This window comes from Leptopilina heterotoma, unplaced genomic scaffold, assembly GCF_015476425.1.
Source record: "Leptopilina heterotoma isolate Lh14 unplaced genomic scaffold, ASM1547642v1 Lhet_16, whole genome shotgun sequence".
In the NCBI taxonomy this organism is placed as follows: Eukaryota; Metazoa; Arthropoda; class Insecta; order Hymenoptera; family Figitidae; genus Leptopilina; species Leptopilina heterotoma.
In genome coordinates this window covers 2,373,455-2,385,569 of record NW_025110874.1, presented here as the reverse complement: position 1 = coordinate 2,385,569, position 12,115 = coordinate 2,373,455, and the positions used below count along the sequence as shown (strand labels likewise).

Genomic DNA, 12,115 nt, shown 5'->3' with positions numbered 1-12,115 from the left:
ATAAATTGAGACTAGAGACAGTGGATTGGATCCATTTTTGTGACTTAAGAAAAAATCTCTACATAACATACAATCTGACCCGGCTTTAAATTCAGTGGAGAGATACAAACAATTTGCGGGGACATGATTGATGACCCCTTTGGAATATAGATGAAAACTGATCTTAAATAAGTATTCTCTTCGAATTTCATCATGGAGAGACAATGTAGTTGCGCTAAAATTGGGAGGTTTTTCGTTATTTAAAATTAAGAAAAAATTTGATATTATAAATTTTTTTTCAATTTTAGAATGAAAATGTAACATGAAAATGTCCATTTTAATTAAAATTAAATTCTTTTAAATACATCAAGATTTATGTTTGAATTTCTTCTGACATCAAAATCAATTGAAATAGTATTTTTACGATATTTCGTCTCACTAATTTTCAAATAAAAAAACAGTGAAACATTTATCATCATTGTTACAATTTACAATAAAGAAAATATTTTGATGGAAAGTGAGAAAATATTTCTCAGAAATATTATTGGATCTATGTGTGAAAAAAAATTCAAAAAAGCATTAAATTTCGGCTCAAAATTTTCATTCAGTTTGATTGCACCTCCAAGGTAAACATTTTCTTACAGAAAATTTGAAAAAAGTAAATTTTTTGAAAGAATATTAATCAATATAAATGAAATTTTTTTTGGAGCGAGGTACAATATGTACACATAATGTAAATTGAATAAATCATTTTTCCTTTTCTCTACAAATATTCTATCAACAGTATAGAATTCTAAACTGTAGTGCACATATATATTTGAGTAGAGTGTGCGGAATATGAAGTGTATGTTATACGAAACACGTTGCAAGGGTATAGTCTCTGAAGTAAAATCGATGAGGCCAATGCTCCCAGAATTTAGATTTAGAGATAGATATGGAACGAGATGCGATAGCTGGATTAGTGTTATATCATAAGGGTAGGCTTATAAAGGTCCAAGTCGTAGAACTTTACACACTATATCAAATGGATTTTGATGCTGGAATTATGTTTTTTTCCTTATAAAGAGAGAGAACTAATGGTAAATATTGAGTAAATATATCATTTCAAATTTTCGGATATTACTTTTCGTTTAATCAATCTTGTGATAGTGATCCATCATTATTCTTTATATATACCAAAAACTCAAGAATCTTTGCACGCACTAATGGCCATTTTCGCATCATTGTAAAGCATTCAATCAAACACATTCTTATTTAAGAATAAGATTTTTCGATTTGTCACAAAAAAAATGTAAAATACAGAAAATTAAAAGTACTTTCTAGGGTTCCGTACATTTAAGATGTTTGAATAAACCATATTGGTGAGACTCTAGTCAATTTCTTGACCCCCCCCCCCTATCGACTAAACTTTTTGACCTAGAGATATTTACCTCTATAAACAATAACAGGGAGTAGAAATGTGAAATGTGAAAGATTTGTTGGTTAGTTTTTTAGATAAAGAATCGTATAGTTTTTTATTTTTTAAAATCGGTTCGATAAATTTTGATAAAAGTGCCCCTCACCCAGTTTCAGAAATGTGTTTTTCGATAAAAACACTCTTTAAAGTTTTCGTAACGTACTACAGTGGTTAAGATTTAAAGCACGGTCATAAAAATTTCTATAACTTGATATTTTTGTTACACAATTGTAATAGAGTCACAAGAAAAATGTCACAGCGAAAAGAAAAGAATATAATACTAAGCATTTTCTCTTCTTTTTGCTGTAACAATTTACTAGTGACACTATATTAACCCTCTGCCTACTCATGTGACCGTTATCGTCTAAAATCGTCTATTTGGACGCCTGGTGGGGACTATGGGAATTACATTCAAAAGCGCTAGAGTGGGGATAAGTCAGCGTAGGCAGAGGGTTAATATTTTTTAGCAGAAACCGAATAACTTAGGTTTAATAATCTGTTTATTAAAGTTTATTATTAAAGTCTGCTTAAAGTTTTCTGAAACGATCAAAAATACATAGGTGAAATAAAATGGTTTGACATATGTCATATTTTCTGAAAGAACAAATATTAAGAATGAGAAAAAAATTTCTGTCATATTGATTCTATAAAAATTTTAAAAAAAATGTTACATATTTTTCTTTTAGAAAATGATTCTTTACTACTTTACTGAACGGATTATTAAACAAGCACGCCGTTTTGAAAATCCGTAAACGATGAATTGTATAGAGAATCATTTTCTGAAGAAAATAAGTCATAATACACTCAAATCTAATCATTTTAAAAAAATTCGATAGAAACGATATGAAAAGAAATTGGTTTTCAAAAACTATGTACTTTTCAAAAGCGTTTTTCTACGTTAATATCAGAAAATTGAAATGCTATACGAAATTTGTTGGAAATAATTTGAATTTTTGAAATATGCAATAATGTCTTATATTTTTTGTTGTATACCATACGATAGCACTATATTATAAAGATTTTATACAAACAAACACTGTAAAAAGTCCTCAAAATATTTTACAAAATACATTCGAAAATGAAAAATACAAGATGTGATTTTACTAAACTTGAATATTTATATTTTCAATTTCGATAATTTATTAATTTCTAAATTGATTAATAATAATTATATAAAAAAACCATGACAAAATTTTACATTTCAGAATTCTCCCGAATGAATTTACCCAAAAGTATTTTTCATCGAACGACCAAAATCAAAAAATTGACCATTTCTCCGAATACAATTTTACCAAATGCATTTTGACCGAAAGTATAACATTCCGAAAATATTATGTTGTGAAAATTATTAAATTCAATAAATTTTCGCAAATTTATCATTGCTTCTCTCTTAATTTGAATCAGTGGAATTCACTGGGATCCAGTTATTGTAAGTATATTTTTCATACCACTTTTACTGGTAATCAGTTAGAATTCACTGGAAAACCAGAAAAAGTGGTCTACTTATGATTGGATCCCAGTGAATTTTAATGTTAGATGATAAAAAATTGTGTGTTAAAAGGGTTAGTAGATAATGAAAACAAAAACATTAGAGATTAATTTTATGAGCGATTGCACTTGAAAAATGTAATTCATGCCTGTCTTAAAATTTTGATCGCAAATCAAAAGTTTGTATATTTTAAACTTGAAACTTTTGATAATAAAAAAATTGATATTGAGAATACAAGGAGAAAATTTGTTCCCTATATTTTACAGAATTTTTTAATCAAGTTGAGATATAGCGGCATAATTGTAATTTTTAAATTATTTTTTCAGTAATAATGTTTAAAATGTAATGTGTTATCTTTATTCCTTACGAGCTAGTACTGTAAAAGTTGATTGGTTGTGTGGCTCATACCTTCCAATTATTAATTGAAGACATTGCTAATTGTATTTCGGTAAAAGAATTATTTCAAGATGTAACGTACATCGTGTCTACAGTAAAAAATTCAGAACGTCTAAGTGCGAAACTGAAAAGCATTGACTTAGCCCAACCAATCGAAATGCAAGAGAAATTTGTTCTTCAACATCCGGAAAAAACACGATGGGGTTTACATTTAAGGTCAGCAGACAGTTTGTTAAAAAACAAGTCAAATCTTCGAATGCTGGCTGTATAGATGTGAATGCCCAAGTGCCAGAAGCACTATACAAGATTTGCTACTGTCTAACAACTTTTGGAAAAATCTTGAAGATATCATCAAGATTTTGAGACCCATATTGTCAAATGGATTTATACTTTGGAGGGAGACGAGAAAAAATTGCACAAAGTTTATGTAGCTTTACACGACATCAAAATTATGTTAAAACAAATACTGACAAATTGTTTTCTCCACCAGGAAGAAAAAGAGTATATTCTTGAGTCAGTTAAATTTGGAAATAAATTCGCTCTAAAGGAGGTTCACTTTGCTGCATTTTTATTAGATTCAACTAATATTGAAAATGATTTTGATGATGGCAGTTTATTATCTAAACCACTTCTGTCAGTATAGATGAAAATGCCAAAGCAATTGAATTTATTACTAAAGTTGCAGCTTATTTGGATAATGTCGACGCTGCTCAAACACTTATTGAAGTAACAGAGTATACTTGTAAATTAGGTGCTTGGGCAACAATTTACCCTTGGGGCGTAATTCATAAAATTCATCCGCTTCAATGGTGGAAAACCTTTTTTAAGGGAACAGAGATCTCAAAAGTTGATCTTCGAATCTTGAGTATGCCAGCAACGTCTGCTGCTACAGAACGTTCATTCAGTACGTTCGGTAGAAATTCATACTAAAGCGAAAAATAGGCTAAATTTCTCAACAGCAAAAAAAAACTTTGCTATATAGCACATAATTGGAAACTCACACATAAAGAAAAAATTATTGTTCCCTCAACATCAGCAGAAGATAGAACTGAATCAGAAGAAGATTCAGATTCTTCTTAATTATTAATTTTCATTTTTTAAACATTATTCTCTTGTTAAATTAAATCTTATTGAAAAAATACATTGAAATAAAAATATTTTATTATTTCTTTTTTAAATAAATATTTAAACATTATTATTTTTCTATAGGATTTAAGATTCTCAAATTCAATAACTTATATGAGAATATTATTATAAAACATGAAGAAATGGATCACTCCGAGTCGAAGTCTCGAAGCAATCGATATCTTCATGTTTTATAATAATGAAAATTGACTGACTGATAAAATCATTATTTTATGTCATAAAAATATTGTAACTGTAAATTCAAATTTTCAAAAATTTTAATTTTAACCCTTTTCAAAATTCAATTAATTCTAAAAATTCACGCTATAATGCTATTGTCTCTCACTTTCGCCAAAAATCCAACTTTTGTAATTTCGTTTTTCAATATTTATTTCAAAAATTACTTGCAAATTTCGAGAATATTCTTTATCATCATGAATTCCCCTAATTATCATGATAAATCCGAACTAAATATCTCTAATTATTAGAGGTGTGCAAAAAGCTCGAAACCCGAAGCTCGAGCGGGTATTTTCGAGCTTTTCATTTTTCGAGCCGAGCCGAGCCTATTCAGTTCGAGCTCGAGCCGAGCTCGGGCCGAGCCGAGCTTTATAAAAAGCTCGAATAATTTCGGGTACTCGAATTTTTCGGGTACCCGAAACTTTCGGGTACTCGAAATTTTCGAGTACTCGATTTGATTCGAGCCCTTGAGAAAATCCAAAATTTTCTACATTAATTTTTAATTAAATTTTTTTTTGTAAAAAAAAAAAATTTTTTAATTTAAAAGCTCGAATTAAATCGAGTACTCGAAAATTTCGGGTACCCGAATTCATTCGAGTACCCGAAATATTCGAGTACTCGAGTGAATTCGGGTACCCGAATGTTTCGGGTACTCGAAAATTTCGGGTACCCGATACATCGAGCCCGGCTCGGGCTCGGCTCGGCTCGAAAAAATTGCGGCCCGGCTCGGCTCGGCTTTTCGAGCTTTTTGCACACCTCTACTAATTATTTAGGAGTGAGACGACACGCGGGATAACACTTTTTCGGCTCAATTTTTCCCGGATGCCCTTAATCTAAAATTTTAAGTGAAATTAATTTTTTAATCAATTTTTATTAGAAACTTTCCCGAGAATTCAATTATTTAAATACAAAAATCAACAATTTATTCAATAAATGCATATTTCTTAAAATTGAATTTTCATAAAGAATTTTATCAACATTTTTAATAACAATTGAATTCTTTCGGCGAATTTTATTAAAATTTTTTTAAAGAATTGAATTCCTGTGAAGAATTTTATTTGTGAAAATAATTTAATTCGAGAGAGAAATATTATTTATTTATGAAAATAATTAATTTCTTGTGAAGAATTTTATTCAAATTTTTTTAAATAACTGAATTTTCCAGAATTTTTAAAAACTTTTTAAAAATAATTAAATTCCAACTAGAAATTTCATTAAAAAATTGAAAATTATGGAAATCTGACAAAGAATTGAATAAAATTTTTTTTAAATAATTGAATTCCTAGGAAGTATGTTGTATTTTACGAAAATAATTGTATTCTATGACCAATTTTATTATAATTTTTCAAATTTATAAAGCATTTTATCAACATTTTTTTAAATAATTGAATTCTCAAGAAAAATTTTATTATTTATGAAAATAATTGATTTCTAGCGAAGAATTTTATTCAAATTCTTTTAAATAATTAAATTCCCATAAAGAAAATGTATTATTTGTGGAAATAGTTGAATTCTTAAGAAGAATTGTATTAAAAATAATTGAATTGTACAGGTAAATATTATTAAAATTGCAATTTTATTAACTAAATCTTGTAAAGAATTTTGTAAAAAATTTTTTAAAATAGCAGAGCTTTTAAAATAATTTTATTTAAATTTTTCGAAATAATTGAATTTCTCAGAACTATTTTTTTCAATTCTCTGAATATATTTGAATTCTTTGGAGAAACTTCATTAAAAAATTAAAAATAATTGAAATGAGGAAAATTTTTGAAAATAATTTAAATTTTGACAGGAATTTTATTAAATTTTTTGAAAATAATTGAATTTCAGAGAAGAATTTTATTAGTTATAAAGATAAAAGATAATTGAAATTTTGACGAGAATTTTTTTAACATAATTGAATTTATGTGAAGAAGTTCATCACTTTTGAAAATAATTCAATTTCTGTGATCAGTATTGTTCTTAAAATTTCTAAAATTTTAAATTGAAATCTTTGAAGTTCATCTATTTATGAAGATTGTAAACGCAACTCTTTTGAAATTCAATTAATTTTGAAGTTTTTAAGTAAAATTATTCATTAAATAATTTATAAGTAATAATTTTATGATAGTTCTTCAAGAATTAAGTTATTTAAAAAGAAATTATTGTGAGAAATATTAGAAAAAATTGAAGAATTTGTGGTAATTTTATACTTTATGAGGCAAACAAAAAAGACACCAAACTTCAGAATTTTCTTATAAATTCTATGAATTTAATTTTTTCCAGTACTTTTAATAAAAATCCCTATTTGTAAAAACAGTAATTCGCAAAAATGATAATTCACAAAAACGCCATTTCGCAGAAACGATGATTCACAATGAGAAAAAAATTCGGATTTTTCGGAAAAATAGCAATTTGGTTAAATGTCATTTCACTGTAATATACAGTAGACAGTTCGGTCAGATGTAGTTCCGTAAAATGTCAGTTCGGTGAAACGACATTCGTAGAATAATCATACGCGCTGAAAAAGGTTTAGAGAAATAGATTAAATATAAACATTTCAAAGTCTAAACGGCTTAAAACAATGGAGACGCAGAGAAACATGAATATTGAATAGAAAACACATTGTATGACGATGAAATGGAAGTTAAAACGGAAACTCTAACTATATTCAAACATAGTTAAACTTTAAAACAGTTATTTTCCTTGTTACAGTTACATATGTACGATTTATTCATTCATAGATCAAGGTTAATTTATTATTTTATAATTATTTAGTCCTCAAATTTGAAAAAAAATATATTTTAATTGTAGGGCGAACAATACTATTGTGCTGAATGCAGAAATTGCTTAAGGGCATCCGGGAAAAATCGAGCCCAAAAAGTGTTTTCCCGCGTGTCGTCTCACTCCTAAATAATTAGAGATATTTAGTTCGGATTTATCATGATAATTAGGGGGATTCATGATGATAAAGAATATTCTCGAAAATTGCAAGTAATTTTTGAAATAAATATTGAAAAACGAAATTACAAAAGTTGGATTTTTGGCGAAAGTGAGAGACAATATGGCGGCGAGCACACAGACAAGTGGATCTATGTGTCAGTGGTCAAGGAGGTGGCGCCAATTCTCGGAAGTGGTCGCGAGTTGAACTGAGGGAAATGTATTAACCTCAAATTACTCCACTTTCAATCGTTAATCAAATAATTTCCTCGCAAAATTATTGCAAAAACGGAGAGGGCCGCTCCTCGGAGAGTCTTCCTCCATCACCCCTCCAAATATGAACCCGAAATATTTGATTCTCTCAAAATGAGACGTCTATACTGAACCGTAAAAAACCCCTTTTTCCGTATATTTAAACAATTTTTTTCAATAATTATTTATTAAAATTTCTCTAAATTCCGAGAGGACCGCTGGTCCCAGAGCATTTCTCTATATTTACCAAAAAATCCCGACTCAAAATATTCTTTTATTTTTAAATGAGACGTCTATCACGAAACCAGTATTATTTCCCGGATGCCCTTACCCAGCAAACACGTTACGTAAGTGTTACATAACAAATAAAGCACCTTGTTATGTCTCACTGTGACAATATTGTTATGTAACAACTACATAATGAGATAGTAACAATATTATATAACACTGTTACTGAATGGTGATATAATAGTTACATAATTTTTTCAAATAACTATTATATAACTGTGTGATATATTCATTACATCACAGAGTGATAATTTTTGTCTTGTTAGATTGTTCTCTAATTGTTACATAACTGTTACGAAACTGTGTGACATAACAGATACATAATTTTGTTATAATTAATAAAGTAGGTTTCATTATTATATCACACTGTGACAATATTATTATGTAACCATTATATAATGAGATAGTAACACTGTTATATAACACTGTTACTGGATGGTGATATAACAGTTACATAATTTTTTCAAATAACTATTATATAACTGTGTGATATATTCATTACATCACAGAGTAATAATTTTTGTCTTATTGCATCGTTCTCTAATTGTTACATAACTGTTACGAAACTGTGTGACATAATAAATACATAATTTTGTTATAATTACTAAAGTAGGTCACATTATTATATCACACTGTGACAATATTATTATGTAACTATTATATAATGAAATATTAACACTGTTACTGGGACGTGATATAACAGTAACATAGTTTCATAACATACGTATTATACAACAATGTGATACATTCTTTTAAACTGCACTTAAATAAATAATAGGCAGAATGTGTTTTTTACATAGGCAATTTTTTCCTAAAAACAAAAGCAATACACGCAAAGCAATTGCTTATTCTTTTTAAAAAGAAATTTTTGCTTTAGTTCCTAAGGTTAACATAACAAGGCAAATTTTAATTTGAATATTTAGAGAATACTATATTAAATAATAAATTTATTTATTCCAATATTCACAACTAATCCAATGAAGAGATTAAACCTTATAAACAGAATTAATATTATATATATATATATATATATATTCATTTTTACTATCGTGAATATAATGATAATGTATTTTTATAGTTTATTATTTAAAAATTAAAAAATTATATTTTACATTTTTATTAATTATATGTGACGCGATTTGAAGAAAGGGAACTTAGAAGCAAAAAATTGTAGGCTATGTTTGCAATTTTTTAAATGAAAATACAAAAAAGTAACAACCGTCAATATAAATAACTGACATTTTAAGTCTTTATTACAACTAAAATATTTAAAAACAAATTATTTAAATAGCAAACATGTTCTGTAACTGTTACGTAACATTTCTGTAGTAATAAGAGCTAAATTACGTAACTGTTATGTAATTGTTATGAAACATAAAAGTAACAATGTTCTGTAACTGTCGTTACAAAATTGTTACGTAAAATTGTAGTCTCTCTGTTACGCAATAAAATTATGTAATTGTTACATAACTGTTATGTAACATGAAACACTATTTTATAATTATTGTTTCGAATAAATATTTTTGATTAAAAATCTAGTTTAACTGTTTAAGTTTATTAATTTACAATAAATTATTATTAATAATTATTATCAGTATTATTTATTATAATTATTAATGTCCAAAACTTTTAAAGAAGTACGTAAAAGTAAAGTGGGGTGAAGAAGCCGACTTTTGGAACATTTTACGATATTTAATATAATATCACTCACTTTTAATTTTATTTAAAATTTTTTAACGTACTCTGAAAAGTTTGTCTATTAATAATTTAAAAAATATCTTAATTTTTTTTGTAAAAAGTTGTCAGAAATTAATAAAGAAACATTTTAATTTGAACAAATTTATTTAAAATTAATTTAAAGCTTATAACTCTCAAAATTTATGTGAAGAAAAATAGAATTTTCAGAATAAAATAAAAATTTGTAATCCCGATTAGTATAATTGTAATCGTTTCTTTTTGTTACTCACATGTGTGTGACATTGTTATGTGAATGCTACAAAATTGTTACTTATATGTGTGTAACATTGTTACGTAAATGTTACAGAATTGTTACTGAACACTGTGACTAATATGTAGTAGATATTTTTATTAACACGTTAATCGTATATTAGAAATAAAAAAATCACAAGTTTGTCTTTGTTACGTAATAGTTACATAACAGTAAGTAACAGAATATACGGCACTGCAGTTGATATAGTAGATTAGGAGAATTCTCATCCAGCCTTCAGTGGCCGTGCGGTTTAAATGCGTTGCGTCGGGTCGTCAAGGGCGGGGGGACGTGAGTTCGATTCCACATGCGAGCGGATATTTTTCATTCTAAGCGTTATGTAAAATAATAAAATTACTATTTAATCTGTATATAAGTGTTGTGAAATGTGAATAAAATAAACTTGTGAACATGTTTATAAATAATATTAAAGATCTGTAAAAAAATCAAGTTTAAAAAATGTACTAATTAATAAATCAGTTTTTTACTAAAATTATTTTTGGATATTACCATGTCAAATGGCATTTGTTATTATCTATTGAATAAAAATAATAACAATAATTTTCACGTAGGTCATAATAGTGATGTTACAATTATATAACAAGCTCATCAAATTATGTAACAGAATCTCATAATTGTGATATAATAATAAGTCACAACGTGATATAAGTGTGATATAACAATTATGTAACATATTTACATAACTGTGATATAATAATAAGTCACAACGTGATATAAGTGTGATATAACAATTATGTATCAAATTCTTCTAATTATGTAACATATTTACATAACTGTGATATAATAATTAAATATCACGCTGCAACATAATTGTTATATCACCCTTCTTGTAACAATTATGTAACTGTGACCCTCATGTTACGACATTTCGTGTCACATGTTCATATCATGTTATATCACGTGTGATATTCTGTGACATAACTGTTACATAACTGTTATGTAACAATGTTTGCTGGGTAATTATTGTAATATATATTGTGATATTGCATTGAATAATTATAGAGAAAGAAACGTAAAAAAAAGTAATTTTTAAAAGAAAAAAATACGTCACTAGAGAATAGCTCTTTTGTTCTATTCACGTTACAAATTGTCTTTCTGCAATTACTTCATACTTCTTTTGCATTGTTGCGAATCCTCTTTACCCCCTTTGTTGGGCACCTCAAGAATTTGTTAAGTACTTTTGTAATTAGACAATTAAAGTAATGAAAATATAATATAAAGAGAAACAAAGCCGTGGACATGGAGATAATTATTAATGCTTCACATTAATTCAAGACGAAGCGAGAAAAATAGTGAGTTTTGATTAAATACAATTTTAAACATCGAGAAAATATTGTTTAATAAAGTTGCTATTTTTTTGTAATTATTGAATGCATGGAAAACAAAGTTTATTATAGGTAGTTTTTCTTTGACAATTTAGGTCGGAATTATGAGAATGTAAATAAATATAATAAGTTTTGTTCTTTGTGCTTGATTATTAGAAGTTATTTTTGTTATATTCTCAATCTTGCTTTTAGAAAAATGACGAGTCCATCCGGGTTAGAAATTTTTAATTTTGAGGTTATAATGCAAAATCATCAGCATCATTAGAATCACGAAGTAGTATGAATAATTTATGAAATTAATAAATAATTAGAAATTAAAAATGTTACCTTATATAAAATGTATTCCTTCTTTCAACAAGCAAGATAAGTTTTTTATTAAAAGGATTATGGTTAACATTATTATTTATTATTATTTGTGACACTTATTCCTCTTTTTTGTTGTTTGTTTATACAATCCTTTTAATTTAGTCCCTGATTCTTGAAAATTTAAAGGAGCATTCTAATTGGTAAGTATTATTAGCTCTTCTACAATATTCTGTGCTCCTGTTACTTTTTCCGTAAAATAAACCTCGAGTAGAAATATTGATATCGAATCAAGTATCGAATGTCAAAGTCGAAATGGTCGAAATCAACTAATTTCA

The 12,115-nt window shown here is 27.2% G+C and overlaps 1 protein-coding gene across 1 annotated transcript in view; it reads right to left on the bottom strand.

Moving 5' to 3' along the window:
- The window catches only part of LOC122498833 (protein Star-like), a 40,250-nt gene extending 28,256 nt beyond the window's left edge, over positions 1-11,994 (bottom strand). Inside the window, exon 1 of the mRNA XM_043606789.1 lies at positions 11,802-11,994. The gene's annotated coding sequence lies outside the window, so the exon portion shown is untranslated. The remainder of the gene's footprint in view (positions 1-11,801) is intronic.
- Between the last annotated feature and the right edge of the window lie 121 nt (positions 11,995-12,115).